Genomic DNA, 17,685 nt, shown 5'->3' with positions numbered 1-17,685 from the left:
GGGGGTGATTCCTCCAAAATTTCCTTTTGTCCTCCACACATTTCAATTGTAATTACAAAAATGTAATGCCTGCAGCACTTGATATTCCCAGGTGGTTTCTCATCCAAGTACTAACCAAGCCCAACATTGCTTAGCTTCGGAGATCAGACGAGATCAGGCTTATTCAAGGTGGTGTGGCCGCAGGCGATTGCATTCCTGCTTTCATGACTTTTATGTTTAGTGAGCTGGGGGTGATTCCTCCAAAATTTCCTTTTGTCCTCCACACATTTCAATTGTAAAATGTAAAGACTGCAGCACTTGATATTCCCAGGTGGTCTCCCATCCAAGTACTAACCAAGCCCAACATTGCTTAGCTTCTGAGATCAGACGAGATCAGGCTTATTCAAAGTGGTGTGGCCGCAGGCGATTGCATTTCTGCTTTCATGACTTTTATGTTTAGTGAGCTGGGGGTGATTCCTCCAAAATTTCCTTTTGTCCTCCACACATTTCAATTGTAAAATGTAATGCCTGCAGCACTTGATATTCCCAGGTGGTCTCCCATCCAAGCCCTAACCAAGCCCAACATTGCTTAGCTTCTGATATCATACGAGATCAGGCTTATTCAAGATGGTGTGGCCGCAGGCGATTGCTTTTCTGCTTTCATGACTTTTATGTTTAGTGAGCTGGGGGTGATTCCTCCAAAATTTCCTTTTGTCCTCCACACATTTCAATTGTAAAATGTAATTACGAAAATGTAATGCCTGCAGCACTTGATATTCCCAGGTGGTCTCCCATCCAAGTACTAACCAAGCCCAACATTGCTTAGATTCTGAGATCAGAACAGATCAGGCTTATTCAAGGTGGTGTGGCCGCAGGCTATTGCATTTCTGCTTTCATGACTTTTATGTTTAGTGAGCTGGGGGTGATTCCTCCAAAATTTCCTTTTCTCCACACATTTCAATTGTAATTACAAAAATGTAATGCCTGCAGCACTTGATATTCCCAGGTGGTCTCCCATCCAAGTACTAACCAAGCCCAACATTGCTTAGCTTCTGAGATCAGACGAGATCAGGCTTATTCAAGGTAGTGTGGCCGCAGGCGATTGCATTTCTGCTTTCATGACTTTTATGTTTAGTGAGCTGGGGGTGATTCCTCCAAAATTTCCTTTTGTCCTCCACACATTTCAATTGTAAAATGTAATTACAAAAATGTAATGCCTGCAGCACTTGATATTCCCAGGTGGGCTCCCATCCAAGTACTAACCAAGCCCAACATTGCTTAGCTTCTGAGATCAGACGAGATCAGGCTTATTCAAGGTGGTGTGGCCGCAGGAGATTGCATTTCTGCTTTCATGACTTTTATGTTTAGTGAGCTGGGGGTGATTCCTCCAAAATTTCCTTTTGTCCTCCACACATTTCAATTGTAATTACAAAAACGTAATGCCTGCAGCACTTGATATTCCCAGGTGGTCTCCCATCCAAGTACTAACCAAGCCCAACATTGCTTAGCTTCTGAGATCAGACGAGATCAGGCGAGATCAGGCTTATTCAAGGTGGTGTGGCCGCAGGCGATTGCATTTCTGCTTTCATGACCTTTATGTTTAGTGAGCTGAGGGTGATTCCTCCAAAATTTCCTTTTGTCCTCCACACATTTCAATTGTAAAATGTAATGGCTGCAGCACTTGATATTCCCAGGCGGTCTCTCATCCAAGTACTAACCAAGCCCAACATTGCTTAGCTTCTGAGATCAGATGAGATCAGGTTTATTCAAGGTGGTGTGGCCGCAGGCGATTGCATTTCTGCTTTCATGACTTTTATGTTTAGTGAGCTGGGGGTGATTCCTCCAAAATTTCCTTTTGTCCTCCACACATTTCAATTGTAAAATGTAATGCCTGCAGCACTTGATATTCCCAGGTGGTCTCCCATCCAAGTACTAACCAAGCCCAACATTGCTTAGCTTCTGAGATCAGACGAGATCAGGATTATTCAAGGTGGTGTGGCCGCAGGCGATTGCATTTCTGCTTTCATGACTTTTATGTTTAGTGAGCTGGGGGTGATTCCTCCAAAATTTCCTTTTGTCCTCCACGCATTTCAATTGTAAAATGTAATGCCTACAGCACTTGATATTCCCAGGTGGTCTCCCATCCAAGTACTAACCAAGCCCAACATTGCTAATGCTTCTGAGATCAGACGAGATCAGGCTTATTCAAGGTGGTGTGGCCGCAGGCGATTGCATTTCTGCTTTCATGACTTTTATGTTTAGTGAGCTGGGGGTGATTCCTCCAAAATTTCCTTTTGTCCTTGTCACAAAGACGGCCAGAGTGGGTGGCGTCAGACCAGAAAAGGAATACACAGACAGTGGTTGTGATGAGCTGAGTGCAATGGCTGCACTCAGCGTTTATTAACAAAATAAAAGGTTTCAAACAGCACAAAAACAGGACACGGCACTACACGCCAAAATAAATAGACATACAAAACGGACTAACACTAAACAAACGGTGCACGGACAGACAGACAGACACGGTGAGTACAAACAAACTTATCTTTACGTTTAATGATTTTACTTATTTTAACTCTCCTCTCTCTCTCACCCGTTCTCCTCTTCCGAACACCCAACCACGAGTGACTAACCGTGCATTTATTTATACTGTTTGTGCTGGGATTCAATTACTAATTAATTATTCACTTGAATCCCAGCACGTGAATTAATTCTGTGCAACCCCGTGCTCACATATTACATTTAACCAGCACGTGAAGTGATTTGTGCTCTCCTCGTGCCTAAATACAAATCTACACTTTAAATATACGTGAAACACAGACCCGTTTATATCCCGTGTACCAATCTATACACCAACATTTACCCACGCAACATACAACACAACACAAATGCACACAGGGGCGGGGCGCTTTGCCACATATACCCCCCCTTGTGCGCAGCACACATGGCCTCAACGGCCACCTCCCCCCTTAAAAATCCAGCAGTCCAGGACAAAGTCTCGGGCTGGGAAGGGAGGCTTCAGTGGGCCCATGGCTGGCCATGCTGTCAGCACTCCTGCCGGTAGTGGCACGGCTGACAGCCTGTTGGTCCCGTCCTGCAGCGAAAAAGCTGCGGGGGCAGGTGGTCCCCCGACCTCCCCCTTCTTCGTAGCCGGCAGCTCCCTCCTGTGGAGCTCCGGCCACAAGAACTCCTGCAGCGAAACTGCTGCTGGGGAAAGTGGTCTCCAGACCTCGTCCCCCTTCTTTGTAGCCGGTAGCTCCCTTTGGTGGGGCTCCGACCACAGTACTGCCGGCAGCGAAGAAGCTGCAGTGGGAGCAGGTCTCCGGACCTCCCCCACGATCTCCGGCAGCGAAACTGCTGCAGTGGGAGCAGGTCTCCGGACCTCCCCCATGATCTCCGGCAGCGAAACTGCTGCAGTGGGAGCAGGTCTCCGGACCTCCCCCACGATCTCCGGCAGCGAAACTGCTGCAGTGGGAGCAGGTCTCCTGACCTCCCCCACGATCTCCGGCAGCGAAACTGCTGCTGGGGTTGGTGGTCTCCAGACCTCCTCCCCCTTCTTCGTGGCCGACAGCTCCCCTTTCTGGGGCTACGGCCACCGTACTCCCCGTGGTGGAGGTATGGGAAGCAGAGACAGCTCCTGCTGTTCTGCTTCTGGCAGTGGCAGAGGCAGAGGCAGCTCCTCTGCTCCTGGAAGTGGCAGAGGCAGCTCCTGCTCCTCTGCTCCTGGAAGTGGCAGAGGCAGCTCCTGCTCCTTTGCTCCTGCCGGTGTAGGTGGCGGAGGCAGAGGCAGCTCCGGCTGCTCTGCTCCTGCCGATGTAGGTGGCGGAGTGTGGCGGAGTGTCCCGCCCCTATTTATTATTATTTGTATTTTTGTTTGCGGCGCGGGTAAAAGCGCCGCGTCTTTTATTATTATTTAAAAACCCCGTGAGGATGCATGGCTGATCAGCTACTGATTACTTAAATAGCTGACAGTCATGCATCCTTACCAAACGTGTGCAGACTCTGGCCGGGGGATAATAAGATAATTGCCAACTAGTTAATCCCTCGGCCAGAGTATATAAACCTGCAGCTCTCTGCACTTGATGTTGGGGTGTTGGAGTAGAGAGTACGGGGAGCGGAGAGAAGGAATAATATTTAAAAAACAATTGCTAATACGTGCTGGATAATCCAGCACGGCACTTACTTGTTTGTTTATTTATTTGTTTGGCCCTCGTGCCCTTTTGTTTGTATTTTGTTTAAATATTTTGTTTGTTTGTTATTAAATACGCTGAGTGCTTTTGCACTCAGTTTCACCCGCCCATCCACTGTTTGGAGTCAGTTACTTCCTGGTCCGTGACGTCATCCACCACACCACTGCGAGCCAGACTGTCACATATGGTGTCCAGCGTGGGACAAACAACGCCTCCAACAGCCGGACCAGGACAGGAAAGTGCGTTTTTTTGTTTGTTCGTTTTTTTTTTCCCAAACTAAATAATGGGAAGAAGGAGGAAACAGCAGCAGCAGGTGCAACAGCGCGGGGCTGGTCGCAAGTCCCGCCGGGTCTCTGCTGTGCTGGACGTCTGCCTCACCTGTCTGAGGGGTGAGGAATGGTGCTTTGCCATTGGTGAGGTTGGGCATGTAGCACCCGACCAACCCCCTCCATGGCAGGTGAGGGAGGAGTCTGAATCCTGCGCACATCCTGCGCACATATGGGAGGAGGATGGCCCAGAGCAGGAACCGGAGGATGAGGGGTCGGTCCGTCCACAGCCCAAGAGGGGGGAGGCCGAGTGTCCACAGCCAATGGCTCCACTAGCAGGGGAAGAATACCTGCTGGTTTCACCTCCACCACCACCGTCCGAGGGAAAGGAGCAGGAGCTGCCTCTGCATCCTCTGAGGCGGACTGGTCCACTCTCCTCAGAGGGGATCTGGGACTGGCTGGCGGAGCCTGAGAGGGATATCGTGGACGCCCTCCCTGCTGTGATCAACCTCCTGTGGGCAAGAGATGGGGAGCGCTGGGAGGCCTGGGAACAGCAACACCACCCAGCTTCCCTCCCAGACATCGCAGCCATGGTGTTCAACTACCTGGCTGCGGATATGGGAGAGACCCTGCTGCTGCCATCTCCAGCACAAAAGGGAGAGGAGCCATCGCTACCGTCTCCACTAGCAGAGGGAGAGGAGCCATCGCTGCCGTCTCCAGCGCCAGAGGGAGAGGAGCCATCGCTGCCGTCTCCAGCGCCAGAGGGAGAGGAGCCATCGCTGCCGTCTCCAGCGCCAGAGGGAGAGGAGCCATCGCTGCCGTCTCCAGCATCGGAGGGAGAGGAGCCATCGCTGCCGTCTCCAGCATCGGAGGGAGAGAAGCCATCGCTACCGTCTCCAGCATCAGAGGGATAGGAGCCATCACTGCCATCTCCAGCATCAGAGGGAGAGGAGCCATCGCTACCGTCTCCAGCATCAGAGGGAGAGGAGCCATCGCTACCGTCTCCACCAGCAGAGGGAGAATGCCTGCTGGTTTCGCCTCCACAGCCTGGGGAGGAGCCCGAATGTCCTACGCCCGAGTGGGAGGAGCCCGAACGTCCTACGCCCGAGTGGGAGGAGCCCGAACGTCCTACGCCCGAGTGGGAGGAGCCCGAACGTCCTACGCCCGAGTGGGAGGAGCCCGAACGTCCTACGCCCGAGTGGGAGGAGCCCGAACGTCCTACGCCCAAGAGGGGGGAGTCGGTGCGTCCACAGCCCAAGAGGGAGGAGTCGGTGCGTCCACAGCCCAAGAGGGAGGAGTCGGTGCGTCCACAGCCCAAAGAGGGGGGAGTCGGTGCGTCCATAGCCCAAGAGGTGGAAGTCTGCGCTTCCACAGCCTTAGGACCCAAGCTGCAGTCCCAAGAGCCAGAAGGGGAGGAGTTACAGGCTCAACCCCCTGAATTTTTCTGGGGGGGAGAAGGGCAGGATGCTGATGTTCCCCAGCAGCCTCTATTTATGCTGCTGAAGGGAGCACGGCACACACCAGCCCAGCCGCCACAGCAGAGGGAGCCAGAACCGCCACAGCCTCCCTCTGAGTGGCCAGCATCCGCCCCATCGCCTCTGCCTCCACCACCACCAGGAGCAGAGCAGCAGGAGCTGCCTCTGTCTCCACCACCACCAGGAGCAGAGCAGCAGGAGCTGCTTCTGTCTCCACCATCACCAGGAGCAGAGCAGCAAGAGCTGCCTCTGCCTCCGCCACCTCCACCAGCAGAGGGTGAATGCCTGCTGGTTCCACATCCACCGTCGTGGGAGGACTGTTTGCCCCTCCCACCTCCACCAGCAGAGGGTGAATGCCTGCTGATTCCGCCTCCACCGTCGTGGGAGGACTGCTTGCCCCTCCCACCTCCACCAGCAGAGGGTGAATGCCTGCTGGTTCTGCCTCAACCGTCGTGGGAGGACTGCTTGCCCCTCCCACCTCCACCAGCAGAGGGTGAATACCTGCTGGTTCCGCCTCAGCCGCCGTGGGAGGACTGCTTGCCACTCCCAGCTCCACCAGCAGAGGGTACATACCTGCTGGTTCCGTCTCAGCCGCTGTGGGAGGACTGCTTTCCCCTCCCACCATTGCCATTGCCTGGGGATGGCTGTTCTGCATCGCCTGGGGCTGCCTTTTGTTCTCTACAGGACACAGGGTACGAGGGAGAAGTGGAGCTCCCGCTGCCGCCTCCATGGCCAGGGGCTCCCCTCCCGAGTTCGCCTCCCGAGGGTCCACTGCGGCTGCCGTCGCCTTCCGAGGGTCCGCCGCTGCTGCCGTCGCCTTCCGAGGGTCCGCCGCTGCTGCCGTCGCCTTCCGAGGGTCCGCCGCTGCTGCCGTCGCCTTCCGAGGGTCCGCCGCTGCTGCCGTCGCCTTCCGAGGGTCCGCCGCTGCTGCCGTCGCCTTCCGAGGGTCCGCCGCTGCTGCCGTCGCCTTCCGAGGGTCCGCTGCTGCTGCCGTCGCCTGGGGTCGCCAGGGATCCTGCTTCGCCTGGGGTCGTCGAGGGTCCGGCTTCGCCTAGGGTCGCCGGGGATCCTGCTTTGCCTGGGGTCGCCAGGGATCCTGCTTCGCCTGGGGTCGTCGAGGGTCCGGCTTCACTTGGGGTCGCCAGGGATCCTGCTTCGCCTGGGGTCGCTACACGATGGCCGGAGCTCCATGAAAGGGAGCTGCCAGAAATGAAGAAAGGGGGGGAGGTCAGGAGACCAGCTTCCCCAGCCGCACTTTCGCGGCTGGAGATCATGTGGTCGGAGCCCCACGGAGGGGAACTGCCGGCCATGAAGAAGGGGGGAGAGGTCAGGAGACCAGCTCCCCCAGCCGCACTTTCGCGGCAGGATAGAGTGTGGCGGGAGCCCCGGAAGAGGGAGCTGCCAGCCACGAAGAATGGGGGGGTGCCAGAGATTCCACCATGGCCACCCCCCAGAAGTAACTTGCTTCCCCCTCTTCCGGGACTTTAAGACTGAGGGGGGAGGTGGCCGTTGGGGCCATGTGTGCTGCGCACAAGGGGGGGCATGTGTGGCGGAGTGTCCCGCCCCTATTTATTATTATTTGTATTTTTGTTTGCGGCGCGGGTAAAAGCGCCGCGTCTTTTATTATTATTTAAAAACCCCGTGAGGATGCATGGCTGATCAGCTACTGATTACTTAAATAGCTGACAGTCATGCATCCTTACCAAACGCGTGCAGACTCTGGCCGGGGGATAATAAGATAATTGCCAACTAGTTAATCCCTCGGCCAGAGTATATAAACCTGCAGCTCTCTGCACTTGATGTTGGGGTGTTGGAGTAGAGAGTACGGGGAGCGGAGAGAAGGAATAATATTTAAAAAACAATTGCTAATACGTGCTGGATAATCCAGCACGGCACTTACTTGTTTGTTTATTTATTCGTTTGGCCCTCGTGCCCTTTTGTTTGTATTTTGTTTAAATATTTTGTTTGTTTGTTATTAAATACGCTGAGTGCTTTTGCACTCAGTTTCACCCGCCCATCCACTGTTTGGAGTCAGTTACTTCCTGGTCCGTGACGTCATCCACCACACCACTGCGAGCCAGACTGTCACACGGAGGCAGAGGCAGCTCCTGCTCCTCTGCTCCTGGAAGTGGCAGAGGCAGCTCCGGCTGCTCTGCTCCTGCCGGTGAAGGTGGGAGCAGCGTGTAGTCTCCTGCCGATGGAGGTGGGAGCAGCGTGTAGTCTCCCCCTTTTTCAGGGGACTGGTGCTGCTCTGCCTCTCTTGCAGCGGACTGGTGCGGCTCTGCTTCTGAAGGGGAAACCAGCAGGCATTCTTCCTCTGCTGGTTGTGCTGGGGAAACCAGCAGGCATTCTTCCTCTGCTGGTTGTGCTGGGGAAACCAGCAGGCATTCTTCCTCTGCTGGTTGTGCTGGGGAAACCAACAGGCATTCTTCCTCTGCTGGTTGTGCTGGGGAAACCAGCAGGCATTCTTCCTCTGCTGGTTGGGCTGGGGAAACCAGCAGGCATTCTTCCTCTGCTGGTTGTGCTGGGGAAACCAGCAGGCATTTTACCTCTGCTGGTTGTGATGGGGAAACCAGCAGGCATTCTTGCTCTGCTGGTGAAGGTGGGAACAGCTGCCTCTCAGGCTTCGGATTCCCGCGGTCCCCCCGTCTGGGCGCTGGACGCTCGCGGTCCCCCCGTCTGGGCGCTGGACGCTCGCGGTCCCCCCGTCTGGGCGCTGGTTCCTCCTCTTCATACTGGGTGGGGCATATGGCTAACGTGTGCCCATAAGCCCCACAGCCAGGGCATAACTCTGCTGCGAGGTTCTTTAAAAAAACCTCCCAGCCATCATCCTCGACCTCCTCCCTTTTGGGCTGTGGACGCCCCGACTCCTCCCTTTTGGGCTGTGGACACTCGGGTTCCCCCCACTCAGGCGTAGGACGTTCGGGTTCCTCCCACTCAGGCGTAGGACGTTCGGGTTCCTCCCACTCGGGCTGTGAAGGCAAAACCAGCAGGCATTCACCCTCTGCTGGTGGAGATGGGGACAGCAGGTACTCACCCTCTGCTGGTGGAGATGGGGACAGCAGGTACTCCTCTGCTGGTGGTCCTGCTACCTGGGCTGCTGTTCCATTTATGGTTGCCTCCAGGTAGCTGAGGACAAACTCCACACCTTCCTCCAAGGTGTTTGGGGTGTGTTCCTCCTGATAGGCCTCCCATCTCTCACTGTCCATCATCCACAGGGCCCGAACGACTATGGGCAGAGCCTGGGCCTCCAGCCCAGCATTCTCTAGGAAACAGCCCCGCAGTTTGATGGCGTCTTCTGCCATTGACTTTTTTTTTTTTTTTTTTTTTTTTTCCAGACCCCTCCTGGTCTGACGCTTGGAGGCGCGGCTATCCCACGATGACACCACGTGTCACAAAGACGGCCAGAGTGGGTGGCGTCAGACCAGAAAAGGAATACACAGACAGTGGTTGTGATGAGCTGAGTGCAATGGCTGCACTCAGCGTTTATTAACAAAATAAAAGGTTTCAAACAGCACAAAAACAGGACACGGCACTACACGCCAAAATAAATAGACATACAAAACGGACTAACACTAAACAAACGGTGCACGGACAGACAGACAGACACGGTGAGTACAAACAAACTTATCTTTACGTTTAATGATTTTACTTATTTTAACTCTCCTCTCTCTCTCACCCGTTCTCCTCTTCCGAACACCCAACCACGAGTGACTAACCGTGCATTTATTTATACTGTTTGTGCTGGGATTCAATTACTAATTAATTATTCACTTGAATCCCAGCACGTGAAATAATTCTGTGCAACCCCGTGCTCACATATTACATTTAACCAGCACGTGAAGTGATTTGTGCTCTCCTCGTGCCTAAATACAAATCTACACTTTAAATATACGTGAAACACAGACCCGTTTATATCCCGTGTACCAATCTATACACCAACATTTACCCACGCAACATACAACACATAACACAAATGCACACAGGGGCGGGGCGCTTTGCCACAGTCCTCCACACATTTCAATTGTAAAATGTAATGCCTGCAGCACTTGATATTCCCAGGTGGTCTCCCATCCAAGTACTAACCAAGCCCAACATTGCTTAGCTTCTGAGATCAGACGAGATCTGGCTTATTCAAGGTGGTGTGGCCGCAGGCGATTGCATTTCTGCTTTCATGACTTTTATGTTTAGTGAGCTGGGGGTGATTCCTCCAAAATTTCCTTTTGTCCTCCACACATTTCAATTGTAAAATGTAATGCCTGCAACACTTGATATTCCCAGGTGATCTCCCATCCAAGTACTAACCAAGCCCAACATTGCTTAGCTTCTGAGATCAGACGAGATCAGGCTTATTCAAGGTGGTGTGGCCGCAGGCGATTGCATTTCTGCTTTCATGACTTTTATGTTTAGTGAGCTGGGGGTGATTCCTCCAAAATTTCCTTTTGTCCTCCACACATTTCAATTGTAATTACATAAATGTAATGCCTGCAGCACTTGATATTCCCAGGTGGTCTCCCATCCAAGTACTAACCAAGCTCAACATTGCTTAGCTTCTGAGATCAGGCTTATTCAAGGTGGTGTGACCGCAGGCGATTGCATTTCTGCTTTCATGACTTTTATGTTTAGTGAGCTGGGGGTGATTCCTCCAAAATTTCCTTTTGTCGTCCACACATTTCAATTGTAAAATGTAATGCCTGCAGCACTTGATATTCCGAGGTGGTCTCCCATACAAGTACTAACCAAGCCCAACATTGCTTAGCTTCTGAGATCAGAACAGATCAGGCTTATTCAAGGTGGTGTGGCCGCAGGCGATTGCATTTCTGCTTTCATGACTTTTATGTTTAGTGAGCTGGGGGTGAGTCCTCCAAAATTTCCTTTTGTCCTCCACACATTTCAATTGTAAAATGTAATTACAAAAATGTAATGCCTGCAGCACTTGATATTCCCAGGTGGTCTCCCATCCAAGTACTAACCAAGCCCAACATTGCTTAGCTTCTGAGATCAGACAAGATCAGGCTTATTCAAGGTGGTGTGGCCGCAGGCGATTGCATTTCTGCTTTCATGACTTTTATGTTTAGTGAGCTGGGGGTGATTCCTCCAAAATTTCCTTTTGTCCTCCACACATTTCAATTGTAAAATGTAATTACAAAAATGTAATGCCTGCAGCACTTGATATTCCCAGGTGGTCTCCCATCCAAGTACTAACCAAGCCCAACATTGCTTAGCTTCTGAGATCAGACGAGATCAGGCTTATTCAAGGAGGTGTGGCCGCAGGCGACTGCATTTCTGCTTTCATGACTTTTATGTTTAGTGAGCTGGGGGTGATTCCTCCAAAATTTCCTTTTGTCCTCCACACATTTCAATTGTAAAATGTAATTACAAAAATGTAATGCATGCAGAACTTGATATTCCCAGGTGGTCTCCCATCCAAGTACTAACCAAGCCCAACTTTGCTTAGTTTCTGAGATCAGACGAGATCAGGCTTATTCAAGGTGGTGTGGCCGCAGGCGATTGCATTACTGCTTGCATTACTGCTTTCATGACTTTTATGTTTAGTGAGCTGGGGGTGATTCCTCCAAAATTTCCTTTTGTCCTCCACACATTTCAATTGTAAAATGTAATGCCTGCAGCACTTGATATTCCCAGGTGGTCTCCCATCCAAGTACTAACAAAGCCCAACATTGCTTAGCTTCTGAGATCAGACGAGATCAGGCTTATTCAAGGTGGTGTGGCCGCAGGCGACTGCATTTCTGCTTTCATGACTTTTATGTTTAGTGAGCTGGGGGTGATTCCTCCAAAATTTCCTTTTGTCCTCCACACATTTCAATTGTAAAATGTAATGCCTGCAGCACTTGATATTCCCAGGTAGTCTCCCATCCAAGTACTAACCAAGCCCAACATTGCTTAGCTTCTGAGATCAGACGAGATCAGGCTTATTCAAGGTGGTGTGGCCGCAGGCGAATGCATTTCTGCTTTCATGACTTTTATGTTTAGTGAGCTGGGGGTGATTCCTCCAAAATTTCCTTTTGTCCTCCACACATTTCAATTGTAAAATGTAATGCCTGCAGCACTTGATATTCCCAGGTGGTCTCCCATCCAAGTACTAACCAAGCCCAACATTGCTTAGCTTCTGAGATCAGACGAGATCAGGCTTATTCAAGGTGGTGTGGCCGCAAGCGTTTGCTTTTCTGCTTTCATGACTTTTATGACTTTTATGTTTAGTGAGCTGGGGGTGATTCCTCCAAAATTTCCTTTTATCCTCCACACATTTCAATTGTAAAATGTTATGCTTGCAGCACTTGATATTCCCAGGTGGTCTCCCATCCAAGTACTAACCAAGCCCAACATTGCTTAGCTTCTGAGATCAGACAAGATCAGGCTTATTCAAGGTGGTGTGGCCGCAGGTGATTGCATTTCTGCTTTCATGACTTTTATGTTTAGTGAGCTGGGGGTGATTCCTCCAAAATTTCCTTTTGTCCTCCACACATTTCAATTGTAAAATGTAATGCCTGCAGCACTTGATATTCCCAGGTGGTAACCAAGCCCAACATTGCTTAGCTTCTGAGATCAGACAAGATCAGGCTTATTCAAGGTGGTGTGGCCGCAGGCGATTGCATTTCTGCTTTCATGACTTTTATGTTTAGTGAGCTGGGGGTGATTCCTCCAAAATTTTCTTTTGTCCTCCACACATTTCAATTGTAAAATGTAATTACAAAAATGTAATGCCTGCAGCACTTGATATTCCCAGGTGGTCTCCCATCCAAGTACTAACCAAGCCCAACATTGCTTAGCTTCTGAGATCAGACGAGATCAGGCTTATTCAAGGTGGTGTGGCCGCAGGCGATTGCTTTTCTGCTTTCATGACTTTTATGACTTTTATGTTTAGTGAGCTGGGGGTGATTCCTCCAAAATTTCCTTTTGTCCTCCACACATTTCAATTGTAAAATGTAATGCCTGCAGCACTTGATATTCCCAGGTGGTCTCCCATCCAAGTACTAACCAAGCCCAACATTGCTTAGCTTCTGAGATCAGACGAGATCAGGCTTATTCAAGGTGGTGTGGCCGCTGGCGATTGCAATTCTGCTTTCATGACTTTTATGTTTAGGGAGCTGGGGGTGATTCCTCCAAAATTTCCTTTTGTCCTCCACACATTTCAATTGGAAAAATAAAATGCCTGCAGCACTTGATATTCCCAGGTGGTCTCCCATCCAAGTACTAACCAAGCCCAACATTGCTTAGCTTCTGAGATCAGACGAGATCAGGCTTATTCAAGGTGGTGTGGCCGCAGGCGATAGCATTTCTGCTTTCATGACTTTTATGTTTAGTGAGCTGGGGGTGATTCCTCCAAAATTTCCTTTTGTCCTCCACACATTTCAATTGTAAAATGTAATGCCTGCAGCACTTGATATTCCCAGGTGGTCTCCCATCCAAGTACTAACCAAGCACAACATTGCTTAGCTTCTGAGATCAGGCTCATTTTTTTTTTTTTTTTTTTTTTATTTATTTATTTTTCTAACATTGTACAATATTTACAACTTGAAAACAAGGCTGTTATGTGTTTTCCTAAGAAAAATATTGTTATAGAGAATTTTTTCATCAAAATGCTCCATTTGTTTATGTTCTACACAGTAATGAAATATATATGAAATATTTTTCTTCACATAAAAAATATACAATTTTACAATATCTACTTTCATATTATGAAACTCTGCCATGTTTCTTCTCTTTAAAATTGTATACCTTGCATAACTCAAAAATAAGTTCACCGCTAGAGTGTTAACATTATCTATTTTATCAGTCAATCCAAACAAAAACATTTCCTCCCATGACAATGTATTGAGTACATTCTGCTCTGCAAATTTAAAGAACCCCTCTATTAAACCCCTCAAGTATTCCCTCAGCCCCTGCAGTTCAGTGCATTTTACAAATAGATGCAATAATCCTTCCTCTCTACTTTGACACACTGAACACAAGGCATTGTCACTTTTGTGCATTTTAAAAAGGAGCCACTTTGTAAAGATGCAATTGTGCCTCAGTTTAAAATCATTTTCTTCACATTCGGGAGATTTATAAGTCTGTCTTACATTATTCCAAATTGTACAGATTTTAAAGTTTGGAAATATTTTTTGCCAGAATTGCTCCGACGTTGGCTTTTTAAAAACCACACTCATTAACACTAAATAGAACAATTTGGTCGTACATTCAATAATGTTAAAGTATTTATTTTCCCTTTTTAGAAGAAACACAGGCAAAGAAACTCCACGTGACAGTTTGCTGTTATGTTCTTGATTAATAACCCTCACCCAACTCTCAGGGACGGCACTTTGTATTTTACTGTACTCCTTTATTATTATACTAATGGGAATATCTTCGTTCTTTTCTTTTACCAAGTCAACTATTGCCAAACTGGGTAAAAAGCCTTCTTTAAAAACGTACATAATGTCTTTAATTTTACTAACACCTGCTTCTATAAAACTCTTTTTATAAAGTGTCACACCTTGCACTTTTAACAGTGGGTTCAAAAAAAGAGGCTGCTCCAATATTTGTTCTCTGGTCTCTGGCTTAAAAGAGACATGCTGCAAGAACTCGGACCAAGCCACTAGAACTTCTTTATAAATCCAGGGAACATCCTTTACCATTGAAGGTTTAAGACACATTAATAGAATTTCTTCCCCCATTCCCAAACCCCCACAATTTGATAAGAAATGTTTCAGAAAGTGCTTCCATACACTGTTATTCGTAGGGTCTAAAAACTTTTTAACCACTTTAATTCGAAAGCTCTTTCGTTTTAGCTCAATATCTGCCAGCATTAGCCCTCCTTTACTGATTTTCCCAATGACTGTATTATAGCTGATCTTAGCAGGTTTCCCAGCCCACAGAAACCTAACCATCATGTTTTTAATCTCTTTCTCAGCCCACTGGGGGATCTCCTTAACACTCAGTAAATACCATATCCTGGAAAGAAACAGACTATTAATGACCAAGACTTTACCCTTCAGAGTCAACTCCCTGCCACTCCACAAATTCAAGATGGCCCTCATTTTGATTATCTTTTCCTGCCAGTTCTTTTCAGCCACTGACCTCTCTTCTAATCCAATATATACCCCCAAGATCTGAAGGCTTTCCTCTGCAATTTTGAAAGGTATATCTAAAAGTGTATTGCTTTTCCTTACAGGGAGAATTTCTGATTTATCAATATTGATTTTTGCCCCTGAAGCAGAACAGTAAAATGTGAACACTTCCATTATTTTTGGGATGCTGTCTAAACTCGACACTGTGAGTGTGGTGTCATCTGCATGCTGATATATAATTGATTTTTCATTACAACCAGGAATTGGGACTCCAATTATGTCTTTATTCCCTTGTATTGCCAGGCTCAGGGGTTCTGCAATTACTGAATACAGCAAAGCAGAGAGAGGACATCCCTGTCTCACTGACCTCTCCACTGGGAAGAACTCAGTCAGATTGCCATTACATTTTACCCTACTAAAAATATTGGTATAAAAAATCTTAACCCATGAGGTAAAACTATTCCCAAAACCAAATCTCTGCAGCACCTCTAATAAGTAATCATGTTCCACCCTATCAAAGGCTTTTTCCTGATCTACTTTTAAAATATAGCTTTCTTTTTGCTCCATTTTCAAGTAACTAACTACATCCCTTACCGAACATATTGTATCCGCTATATCCCTTCCTGGCACACAATAAGTTTGGGAGGAGGATATTATCTTAGGCAATACCGCTTTCAAACGATTTGTGAAAATCCTTGTTAGTGCCTTATAATCACAATTCAACAGACTTATGGGCCGATAGTTTTTTAATAAGGCTTTATCTCCTTGTTTCTTGTAGATTAAAGTAACTATCCCCATTCTCATTGTTGGACTTAAAAGACCTTTCTCTTTAACCTCTTTAAATACTTGTAATAAAATAGGGCAGATAAGATTTTTAAATTTAAGATAAAATTCCAGGGTTAACCCATCTGAACCAGGACTTTTATTAGTTGTCATATCCTGCAAGGCGTCTTCCAGTTCCTCCAACCTAATCTCCTTCTCACAACTCTCCCTGTCTTCCTCACTCACTTTAGTTGCTATAAAAGAAAGTATTTTCTCCCTCTCCTCCAAAATTGTACCTTGTTTTTTAAAAAGCCCTGTGTAAAAATTACAAACTTCTTTTAAGATTTCACCCTGTTCTTTAGTTACTTCCCCATTACTTTTAGTCAGTTCTTCTATATAGGAATCCTGTTGTCTTTGTTTTTCAAGCCCAAAAAAGAATGTAGTGCTTTTCTCTCCCTCCACCACATGTCTGGCTTTGGATCTTAGTATTGCCCCCTCACAGCGCTCGTTTTCAATTCCTTTAATTTTGTCTTGCAATTCCTCAATTCTGTTATAATTCATATCCATCAGTTCTGCTGCCTTCTCATATTCACGTTTAAGTTCTACCTGAACCTCCTGCTCATTCTTAATTTTAATTTTATTTCTATTTATCCCATATTGAATGCAGTATTTCTTTATATTGTATTTTAAATTATCCCACCATATTCGTTTTTCATTTTGAAACAATGGACACTTCATACTATCCCTAATTAATATTTCAATTCCCTTACTAAACAAATCTTCTTTCAAAAATGGATTATTAAGACACCACAACCCTGGTCCTTTATGCAACTTATTAAACAGGACTTGAAAAGAGAAAGCAGCATGATCGCTGAAAGAGGTGAATTTATAACCAATCTTCCCCAGGTAGCTAAGAAAGTTAACATGACATATTCCAAAATCTATTCTGCTTTGGTTTAATTCCTTTTGTACAAACTGTCTCCTGGAGAAATCCCTCTTTAAAGAATTTCGGCATCTCCAGAAATCAATATAATTATAATTCTCCAAATGCCTTGCCAACAAATTTCTGGAATAATCACCTTTGAAAACCATTCCTGATGCGATGTCAATAGTGCTCATAGCTACATTGAAGTCTCCCACCATAATGACATTGTCTGCTCCTAGGTGTCTCTCTAGGCCAGTAAAAAAATCAAAACGCTCCTTTTGTCATTAGGAGCATAACAATTAACCAATTCAAAACAATTATTTTTAAAATTAATTTGGATTTTTATAAATCTCCCTTCGGTATCCTTCTCTAACAAAGAAACGCTTTCCTTAAAATTATTACTAACTAATACAGCCACCCCTCTCCTATGGTTGGAATAATTACTAGTATAGATGTCCCCATTCCATAAATGCTTGAAATCATGAATAAAAACATCATCCCAGAAAGTTTCCTGCAGGCAGACAATATCATTCTTATTTACATTAATTAAAATTTTTTCAAGTTTAGCAAAATTCCTTAACCCATTTACATTAAGTGATAATATTGAGACCATTCCTGCAAAAAGAAGAAACAATTCTTTCAAAAACCTGACCATTATGCTTCCTTTTCCTGCAGAACATCAAACCCTTTTGTTTTAATCATTTTTGCAACCGTTGTTTTGCAAACCAATGTCCCAATGTCTTTCTTTTTCCTCACACACCTGGATGTTGTCGCAGGTGACGCTGAACTAGTTATTCTGTGTAGTAAAACATTGGACCTCTTTGCATGGAGGATCTCAGTAAGCTACAGTGCACGGTTCATCAACTGATTCAGATTCAGTTATGTTAAGTCTGCCAACTGATCATGTAGGGCAAGGCAACAACTGAGTGCCTGAAAATATGAATAAAAGTGAGTTTTGACCTCCTTTAGTATTCTGGATGGAAGGCATACCTTGCAAAATGACCCTGTGTGAACAAAAGG

The 17,685-nt window shown here is 47.3% G+C and overlaps 16 non-coding genes and 8 pseudogenes across 16 annotated transcripts; all 24 read right to left on the bottom strand.

Moving 5' to 3' along the window:
• Positions 1-66: 66 nt before the first annotated feature.
• LOC131713999 (5S ribosomal RNA) lies at positions 67-185 on the bottom strand (annotated as a pseudogene).
• Positions 186-285: 100 nt separating this feature from the next.
• Positions 286-404, bottom strand: LOC131720615 (5S ribosomal RNA). Its single transcript, XR_009319512.1, has one exon. It is a non-coding gene; the product is annotated as a 5S ribosomal RNA (ribosomal RNA).
• A 100-nt stretch (positions 405-504) lies between these two features.
• Positions 505-623, bottom strand: LOC131716010 (5S ribosomal RNA; annotated as a pseudogene).
• A 114-nt stretch (positions 624-737) lies between these two features.
• Positions 738-856, bottom strand: LOC131712100 (5S ribosomal RNA). The gene has a single exon (XR_009313989.1). It is a non-coding gene; the product is annotated as a 5S ribosomal RNA (ribosomal RNA).
• Positions 857-960: 104 nt separating this feature from the next.
• On the bottom strand, positions 961-1,079 carry LOC131710715 (5S ribosomal RNA). The gene has a single exon (XR_009312597.1). It is a non-coding gene; the product is annotated as a 5S ribosomal RNA (ribosomal RNA).
• Positions 1,080-1,193: 114 nt separating this feature from the next.
• LOC131712553 (5S ribosomal RNA) lies at positions 1,194-1,312 on the bottom strand. Its single transcript, XR_009314444.1, has one exon. It is a non-coding gene; the product is annotated as a 5S ribosomal RNA (ribosomal RNA).
• Positions 1,313-1,419: 107 nt separating this feature from the next.
• On the bottom strand, positions 1,420-1,548 carry LOC131713312 (5S ribosomal RNA; annotated as a pseudogene).
• A 100-nt stretch (positions 1,549-1,648) lies between these two features.
• LOC131713000 (5S ribosomal RNA) lies at positions 1,649-1,767 on the bottom strand. Its single transcript, XR_009314887.1, has one exon. It is a non-coding gene; the product is annotated as a 5S ribosomal RNA (ribosomal RNA).
• A 100-nt stretch (positions 1,768-1,867) lies between these two features.
• Positions 1,868-1,986, bottom strand: LOC131720606 (5S ribosomal RNA). Its single transcript, XR_009319503.1, has one exon. It is a non-coding gene; the product is annotated as a 5S ribosomal RNA (ribosomal RNA).
• Positions 1,987-2,086: 100 nt separating this feature from the next.
• LOC131714384 (5S ribosomal RNA) lies at positions 2,087-2,206 on the bottom strand (annotated as a pseudogene).
• A 7,738-nt stretch (positions 2,207-9,944) lies between these two features.
• On the bottom strand, positions 9,945-10,063 carry LOC117967360 (5S ribosomal RNA). Its single transcript, XR_004661979.2, has one exon. It is a non-coding gene; the product is annotated as a 5S ribosomal RNA (ribosomal RNA).
• A 100-nt stretch (positions 10,064-10,163) lies between these two features.
• On the bottom strand, positions 10,164-10,282 carry LOC117418986 (5S ribosomal RNA). Its single transcript, XR_004547020.2, has one exon. It is a non-coding gene; the product is annotated as a 5S ribosomal RNA (ribosomal RNA).
• A 107-nt stretch (positions 10,283-10,389) lies between these two features.
• On the bottom strand, positions 10,390-10,498 carry LOC117967359 (5S ribosomal RNA; annotated as a pseudogene).
• A 100-nt stretch (positions 10,499-10,598) lies between these two features.
• On the bottom strand, positions 10,599-10,717 carry LOC131714153 (5S ribosomal RNA; annotated as a pseudogene).
• Positions 10,718-10,831: 114 nt separating this feature from the next.
• On the bottom strand, positions 10,832-10,950 carry LOC117419188 (5S ribosomal RNA). Its single transcript, XR_004662023.2, has one exon. It is a non-coding gene; the product is annotated as a 5S ribosomal RNA (ribosomal RNA).
• A 114-nt stretch (positions 10,951-11,064) lies between these two features.
• Positions 11,065-11,183, bottom strand: LOC117418935 (5S ribosomal RNA). Its single transcript, XR_004661976.2, has one exon. It is a non-coding gene; the product is annotated as a 5S ribosomal RNA (ribosomal RNA).
• Positions 11,184-11,297: 114 nt separating this feature from the next.
• Positions 11,298-11,416, bottom strand: LOC117419133 (5S ribosomal RNA; annotated as a pseudogene).
• Positions 11,417-11,528: 112 nt separating this feature from the next.
• Positions 11,529-11,647, bottom strand: LOC131712576 (5S ribosomal RNA). The gene has a single exon (XR_009314467.1). It is a non-coding gene; the product is annotated as a 5S ribosomal RNA (ribosomal RNA).
• Positions 11,648-11,747: 100 nt separating this feature from the next.
• LOC131711071 (5S ribosomal RNA) lies at positions 11,748-11,866 on the bottom strand. The gene has a single exon (XR_009312953.1). It is a non-coding gene; the product is annotated as a 5S ribosomal RNA (ribosomal RNA).
• A 100-nt stretch (positions 11,867-11,966) lies between these two features.
• Positions 11,967-12,085, bottom strand: LOC117418938 (5S ribosomal RNA). The gene has a single exon (XR_009312101.1). It is a non-coding gene; the product is annotated as a 5S ribosomal RNA (ribosomal RNA).
• A 109-nt stretch (positions 12,086-12,194) lies between these two features.
• LOC131713867 (5S ribosomal RNA) lies at positions 12,195-12,313 on the bottom strand (annotated as a pseudogene).
• Positions 12,314-12,630: 317 nt separating this feature from the next.
• LOC131716591 (5S ribosomal RNA) lies at positions 12,631-12,749 on the bottom strand. The gene has a single exon (XR_009315478.1). It is a non-coding gene; the product is annotated as a 5S ribosomal RNA (ribosomal RNA).
• Positions 12,750-12,858: 109 nt separating this feature from the next.
• On the bottom strand, positions 12,859-12,977 carry LOC131710631 (5S ribosomal RNA). The gene has a single exon (XR_009312513.1). It is a non-coding gene; the product is annotated as a 5S ribosomal RNA (ribosomal RNA).
• A 101-nt stretch (positions 12,978-13,078) lies between these two features.
• LOC131716590 (5S ribosomal RNA) lies at positions 13,079-13,197 on the bottom strand. Its single transcript, XR_009315477.1, has one exon. It is a non-coding gene; the product is annotated as a 5S ribosomal RNA (ribosomal RNA).
• Between the last annotated feature and the right edge of the window lie 4,488 nt (positions 13,198-17,685).

The sequence above is a fragment of the Acipenser ruthenus genome, chromosome 44 (genome assembly GCF_902713425.1).
Source record: "Acipenser ruthenus chromosome 44, fAciRut3.2 maternal haplotype, whole genome shotgun sequence".
NCBI classification, from domain to species: Eukaryota; Metazoa; Chordata; class Actinopteri; order Acipenseriformes; family Acipenseridae; genus Acipenser; species Acipenser ruthenus.
Note: the sequence above shows the minus strand (reverse complement) of the source record. Positions and strands in the feature narration are given on the sequence as shown.